Source organism: Anoplophora glabripennis, unplaced genomic scaffold, assembly GCF_000390285.2.
Source record: "Anoplophora glabripennis isolate ALB-LARVAE unplaced genomic scaffold, Agla_2.0 scaffold330, whole genome shotgun sequence".
Lineage (NCBI taxonomy): Eukaryota > Metazoa > Arthropoda > Insecta > Coleoptera > Cerambycidae > Anoplophora > Anoplophora glabripennis.
Window position 1 is genome coordinate 234,874 of NW_019416430.1, and position 8,294 is coordinate 243,167.

The window sequence follows — 8,294 nt, forward strand, 5'->3', positions numbered from 1 at the left end:
TCCCATTATTAATTAATCACCCTGTAGAGAAAAGAAGAGTAGCAGCAGAAGAGATATTTTGTATAATCTTAATTATAGTCGACGAAAATGATACGACAGGATACTCTTAGGAAGTGAAGGAATCAATAGAGACATTTAACATATCTTCTTCCAAAGAAATTTAACGCCTGTATGAAGTGCTCTCGTATGAAAAGAAATATGAGACTTTTATTAGTTCGCACTGTTGGCAGCGGAAACAACTTCCAATGTGGCAGAACCAGTTGTTCTTGCATTTGAGTTTGAGTAGAAATGAACTTTCTAGAATAACCGTAAATGATATGGAGGACAAAGATTATTTCATAATTGTCAAGATTCACAATTATAAATCTCCTTTAACATACTTCCATAATCTGTACTTTGATATAGCAGTTTTTCCTAATACAATTAAAACTTCCCACGATAAAGCCAGTGTTTAGAAAAAGTAATGAACATGATGTTAGTAGTTTTAGGTTTACTAGTTAGTTATCAATATTTTCAAAACTGTAAATCGCTTATGAATAATAAGTTGCATAATTTTTTTCTTACAGAGAACTTTTACATGAGTAACATACATAGTCTTTTCACGGGAAAAAATTTCCACACCAATGGTGTACCAATATTTGTACCATGATCTAAGTAAAGCTTACGATTGTGTAATCATGATATTTTGTGAAAAAGGTATGGTATAAATATGTGGTAACATACAGAAATGGTTTCAATAGTCTTGACCATCGATATCAGGAAGTCTCTGTTGATTCTAATTATTCCGTTGCTCAGTCAGAGAAACCATTGGTCAACGGTCCATCCTCGGACCATAATTATTTTTAATTATTTTCAATGACTTAAATCAACTACCGCTTGGAACAACATATATATTGTAAATGGACAAAGAAACTTTGTCATTTTTTAAATACTATTTGCAACGAAGAGAAAAGTTTTGAAATATAAATTATGAAAATTTATTATCTCTCTTTCCACAACAAATCTATAAAAATATAACCTTTTACATAACTTGTTTGAGTATTTTAATTTTAACACGTTGATGCTTATCTAACATTGCTACTGCCTCATCGTTAAACCAACATAGTGGGACATTGGTGCGACATTGCTATAAATAATTTGTTATTAATTCTATCAAAAGTTTTGAATAATCAGCAAGCATCAACGCAGTCATATTTTGATTTTCAGTTTGTGTTATTATGTTATCGGTAATAGTCTTTCCGAAGTCAATTGAACATATATAAAAACGTCTAGCAATAAAATTTAATGAGTTTCATAGGCGTCCCTAAAAAAGTTTTCTGCTAAAGGTAAAAAATTATAATTATTTGTATATAATGTGCAGAAAATTTCTATTATATGTTCATTTGACCAACAACATATTTTAATTATTTATGTCCTCAAACAATTTTATTATATTGATAGTAAATTTCGTATTGTTTCGTTTCAAAAGGTCTCCAAAATGCCATATTAGTAAACAAATTATCCCTTTAACAATTGTAATGTCAATAATTGATAAAAGGTGCCTATAATTAATTAAAATTACCCGAATCACACCAAATTCCGCATTGCTGCACTGCACTGCTAGGCCATTTGTTGACAACCGAATTTATGGCCAGGTGGCATAGTGCGGCTGTGCTTGTGCCTCGTTTGCCCGCGCGCTCATTCTTCAACTGGGCGACTAGATATGGGTATGGCTAAATGGGAACGAGTTTTTCAAATATTTCAATGCCGAGTTGCCACAACCTCTTGGTTCTTCAATTGAGATCGAAAAGACTATACTACGAAAGCCATACTGTGTTTCTGGTAATATATTATGGGCTATATTGTAGGGATTCATATATAAAAAAATACGAAATTGAAATTACTACCTTTTGCGTACATTTGACTGCATTGAAAAAAAAAGCAGTATTCCTTTATTAGAATGGTGCTCTCAAGGTACAAGTATTACTATATTTATCTTGAAAAGGCAAATTGACTCTTAAAAAATACAGTTTACAATGCATGATTATTAAAATATTGATGTGGCTATCGTTACGGATAATCGCCAGACGTCAGTATAAACTGCAACAAATGAAAACAAATTTTTAACAGAATACCTATATGTATTTAATTAGCTATTACTAGAATTATATACATCATCAAATATTTAATATGGGGAATATGATGTGGATATTGCAGAAAATTATTAATGGTAAACAGAGGTAAACACGAAGCGTTACAGCCATTTCATATTTCATCGGGTTTGTGATTAATTCAATTAACAGTTTTTTATTTGTAACATATTTTTCGTCCTATAAATTCCATTTCAGTTATTACGAGGATGAATTACTTCAAGTATTTATTCAGTTCTCCCAAAACTGGAATAAATTAAATTAATTATACATACATCAGATATAAATTACATTGAACCACTGCGAATTAGGCATTTGATGAATGTGATTTATTTTTTGCTGGTAATGCTGAAGGATCCACATTTTTCACTAATATTTTAGGCGACAGATAATTAATTCATTAGAATGATGATGGGCCATTTAAGAATAAATCGAATTTTCATAATTGGTTTGTTGGGAAGAGAAATTTTGTTTTTAAATTTTCAAGCTGTTTGATATCTTAAACTGGTTAAATGAGGAAGAAAATTGTTTACACCTGTTCTTTTGTTTTTAATTACATTGTGGGAAACAACTATTCATGGGCTAGATGTACCGATTGTGTATTCAGTTCATAGACTAGGTGGTATCTGTTTTGGTTTGGGTGAATCGTATATCCACGGAGATTTTTGGCTTATTGGCTTTCAAATATCACTAGAAATTAAAATTTTTCTATGCGTATAAAAGATAAATAATTATCGGACTGTTGAAAGACCAATAATTATTAACGATAGGCATTTGAAAATACGCTAAAATTAAAAAAAAAATCATCAAAATCGGAGCTCTAGAAGGTGAGATATTCAAAATTTTTAAGCGCGTCGCAGTTTTGAACTCGCCGATTTAATTTCGAGCAGGCCAAAGCGGCCGGGCTTTCTGCTTCCCCCCCCCACCACCACCACCCGTACAATTTTCTTGAATTTCTCGCTTGCATAAATAACTTTAAACACGTTTTAAAGTAGGTTGCCAATGAAGAAAAATATTGTAATCTTAGACCTGGTAAGTCCTCGGAATACCAAAGGTATTTTTCGAAAAATTAGCCCGGATGTCCCAGTACGTTTAGTGTAAATGATGGTTAATTTTGATCGGCTATAACTACATAACTAATTGACCAATCGATTTGTTTTTTATTTTAAAAGAAGCGTCTTTCCAAGAACTTTTAAAACCTGCTATAAAAAATTTGATTTGATTGATTATTCATAAAGTTATTCTAATTGTTTATAAGTACAAAAATTCGACCAATGCTTAAACAAGCGCCAGAGCTCTCCTAATTGACGGATTCGAATTTTTCAAAAAAAGTTTGAAAGTATGAGAGCCCTTCTATATGTGATTAAATTTTCAAGTATATAAGGGCATTGGTTTTTGCTGTGCAAAATTTTGAAAATTTGCAAATTTTTTTTCAAAATCTGGATTGCAAAATTATTATGCAAAATCTATCGAACCGGTTTTNTTCTGGAAACATGAAAAATATGTATTTGAAAAATAATATCTATATACTCCAAAACGGCATTCGATTGGAAAAAATTAGTTACCTGGAGACATAGAGTACTCCCTCTAGAATGTAGGGATGGAAAAATAATTACTTGCAAAAAGCAAATAAGGGAGCAATATACCCTTATCTGGAAACATACAAAATACACACCTGATAAATTAACGGCCAAGTACGCCTAAACGGCATTAGAGCGGAAAAAAATAGTTACCTGAATACATAGAGTACTCCTTCTAGAATGTCTGGACGCAAAAATACTTACTTGCGAAAAACAAATAAGATTATTAAAAAAATATCCGTTGCAATACAAAAAAGAAACAATACTAACCGCAAAAAAAGAATTAGTAAATAGCGGAAATTTGCAAAATATTAAATCCGACTCTACATTGCGTAAAATAAGGTCTGCAGCAAAAAGTAATTTAGATCGTGATAAGGACCACCTTAGTGACCTCATTAAAATGTATTTTGCTCACCCGGAATACATAAAGCAAATGTGTGGTCCCTTTAATGTAAAACTTTATAGCCGTGAAGAACTAGAAATTCTTGTTGGACAAAAAGTGGACACTTTACTTCCTCTAATTTATTTTGATTCAACAGGAGAAATATTTGAAAACCCGCAATATATAAAAAAAAGAGTATTCCTATACTCAGCCGTAACGAAAATAAAACAAACCGAAAGGATATGTTCTATATTTCAAATGATATCCAGCGAATATTTTTCTAAATCCATTTTTCGGTTGTTTTATGATTTCAGGGTTTTCTGAGAAGAACATAATAAATGGCCTATATTTGGAGGGATAGTAACGGATTTCAGTTTTGCTAATTTACATGCAGCGTCAAGAGCTTTCAATAATATGTCACTGTTGGAATATTTAGATATGTGCTATGATGTCATTATAGAAAAACAAATTAAAAAAAAAACATTTATCACAATACACTTATGTTGTGCCCATTTTATAAAAATGGCATCGAAAGACGTAGACGAGGTGTCCAAAAATCCGAAGCACAATTCGGTCTATAAAGATATAATTGCAGGTGCAATTACAATTTTAGATTTTATTCAAATGGAACAGTGGTTTCTATATTTTTCATTAATATTATTGTGCCCTTATGATAATTTTGAAGTAAAAACTGCTTATAAATCCTTAATATGCCTATTATCCAAAGAGACAGTGCCTGAGGTCGCACCTGTCAACGCAGATACAAATAATTTAAATGAAGAATATACCATACAGGAATTGAACAGCCTTTACAGATCTAGCCGTTTCTATCAACATTTCAAAAGAATAGTGGAATGCCTACAATATATTGTATAATCCTGAACTTCTCAGTATTATATTAAATAAATACCTCCCTTACTACCCACTGTGGAGCGGTGTCATGTTCCACATTTCAGGATACCAGATTAATCGTATAAGTAACTCCACAATTGAAAATCACTTCAGAAACTTAAAAAATTATTTACTGAAAGGAGAGATGTATTAGGTTACTTAGAGAAGACGTACTCTCGTTTTACAAAGAAATGCTTTTCGAAATAGGTAAATCAAAGTTAACAACGAAAAAGGAAATAAAGAAACATTCCGTTCCAGACATCACGTCTGAAACATATTCCCAGGAAATTTGGAACCGGAAATGTAAACCAAAAAATACTCATTTCTTAGGGAATTATCTGAAGAGAAAAAGTTTAGAGAAATCTTTAGACAAGCAAACAATAATTTCTGATGAAGAATTCATGAAATACATTTACTGTGGTCACGGTTTACTCAATGAGACTCTCAACTGGGTTCAATGTGATACCTGTGACGCATACGTACATCAGAAATGCGAATCACCGACGGACAAATCTTATTCAAGACAGTTTGATTGTAAGAGGTGCACTATAACAGTAGTTGACACAGACGAAGACTGTAGTCTATCACAAAAGCAATCTATTGTGTCGCCTAAACAGTAACAGATAACAGAACTCCATACCATATGTAATGAATATCTGAAATCTATTACCCTCACCAACGAAGAAAGGCAGGATTTAGAATATAAGACTAGGGGTCAAAGTGAACAACCACTGTGGAAAATAGAAAGACGTAAGCGAGTTACTGCCTCAAATTTTGGCAAAATATATAAAGCGCGAGGACCATCTAGTTATAATAAAATTGTTAGGGATATTCTAAATCCCTCAGAGCTTAATACGCCTGCCATAATACATGGAAAACTACACGAGAAGGCTGCCCTTAAACAATATAAAGAAGAGACAAATAACAATTGTCAGCGGGCTGGTTTATTTATACATAAAATGCATCCATTTTTAGCCGCGTCTCCAGACGGACTAGTGGGAGATAATGGATTAATCGAAATTAAATGTCCATATAGTGCTCGCAACGTTCATCCTACAGATGCAAAATTAAATTATTTGGATAAAGAAGGTAATCTGAAGAGAGTACACAACTATTACTTTCAAGTACAGGGCCTTCTTGAAGTTACTCAGAGAGACTGGTGCGACTTTGTAATATTCACAGAACTAGGTATAAACGTCGAGAGAATTTACAAAGATCAAAATATATTTGAAAGAATGTATCCGACCCTCAGAAATTTTTACTATTTCTACCTTCTTCCAAAAATTGTTTTTCCTTCTGTCGATATTCCCTCTCTCGAAGAAAGAAAATGGACACCAAGTAAATCTATAAATATTTTAAAAAATGGCCTNATATTTTCCCAAAAGCTAATTAGTATTTGTATCTTCCACAAACAGAGCAAAATAATTTATTCGACATACAAGTATACATACTGAGGGTTTAAGAATTAAAAGTACCAAATTTCTGTTACAAATTATTCTATAGGAAAGTCACCTGGTATCTTAGAGCATATACTACGTGGAGGAAGCATCGCTTGCTGACGAGTGTAGAAGGAAAGGTCCATAGTTTAGGTACTCGCCGACTTTCTATCTTTATTTGAATATCACAAGGGAGTTGCGTTAGCCAATCACGTGCCTACGCGAGAGAAAAGGATAGTACCTAAAATATCTCTCTGTAAGTGTGCTTTCTCCATATACTCTAAACCCTGTATAGACCGATTTCGAACTTATTAGTTCTCGTCAGTATTATTACTATTTATGTCATTAAATAGCAATGATATTTCAGATGTGACATAAGGCATATACTTTACAGGTCTCATACGCTCAAAACATCGAAGTATCTAAACTATTCATCGGTCGTGTCACCTACAAGATTTTGAGAGAACAAAAGAAGTTTACATTACATTTAATTCGCTGGTATTTGAATTGTAACCATCGTCTTTTCGTTTGACCATAGATAACACATCTACTGAGATTTTGGAATGGAATGGTTCTTAAAATATCACCAAAATTCAATATTTTTAATTCAGCTCAAGTGAACTATTTTGCCTGCAAGAATTTATTATTAAACTGCGCTTCTTTCTTAATGAAATACCGTGTACAGTGTTTTGATATGGAACAAAGTGAAAGAGATGATAAAATTTCTTGATTCGTTCTTTAGTTCCTTTGCTTTTGTTTGCGGACAAAGTAATGAACGGCACGTGTTAAGATTATGTCGCCCAACAAGATTGTAACAGAAGACGGCGTCAGCTTTTAACAAAAGGCGAATTCGGTGATTACATTTCACAGGTTGTACGGTGTGTTAACGAGGTTACCTAGCTAGCCCATCGTTTTGGAAAATACCGACTGATTTAAAATTTTAAGAAATTGTACAATAGATTCAGATGCACATTTTGAGAACTCAGGCTTAAAACTGTCGTTGTTTTTCAAATTATTTAGTATTGCTTTTTAGATTGCGTAACTTTCTAGAAAATTTTAATATCATAATAAAAAGTCAGCATGGGTTTCGGTGGCGAATGTAGACAACTAGCTATGCATACACTCCCATTTAATAAAATAATAGACTGCATTGCTTCGGGATCACAACTTATTATTATCTAAATAAACAGACTATGACGTTAGAAGGGCACCTCTGAATTATATAAGTGCTTAGATGCGAGAATGGGCGTTCCTCAAGGATCCACATGGACCCAATTCTTTTTCTCTTGACAGGATATGTCACTAACTTCTCATACATCGAATAAATTAATCAAACAGAATTGCAAACAAGTTTTGACGTCGTTAGATAAATTATTCAGTTTTATATGAATACTAAAAAAATTCAGGTTTACTCAGGTATTATTTAAATATGAATTTCATACTAAGATTAAATAGGAGAAAACTGTTAAGTTTTTTGCAATTCACTTAGAAGAATGTCTGAACTGGAAAACTATTATAAATTTTTAATACTTACATAAAATATCCTCTTTGTCATACTTATTTCAAAATCTTAGACTAGTTTTAAATAAAGGACACATTAATGTGTTATACTATGAAAATTGATTTGAGTTAAAAAATTATGGTGTCTGTTTTTTGAGCAGTTACAAATTATTTCTTTCTAATATTTTTATTTCTGACAAGAGAATTTTACCATATTGTATACCAAGTAATCAGTCTTGTAATATTGTAAACCAATTTTTAAACAATTGAAGTTTAACATTACGTATACACGGTGATTCAGAACTTATCCAAAATAAAAATTTGGATGTACAGGGGATTCTTACAAATACAATTTTGTAAAGAAAAAATAAATAAG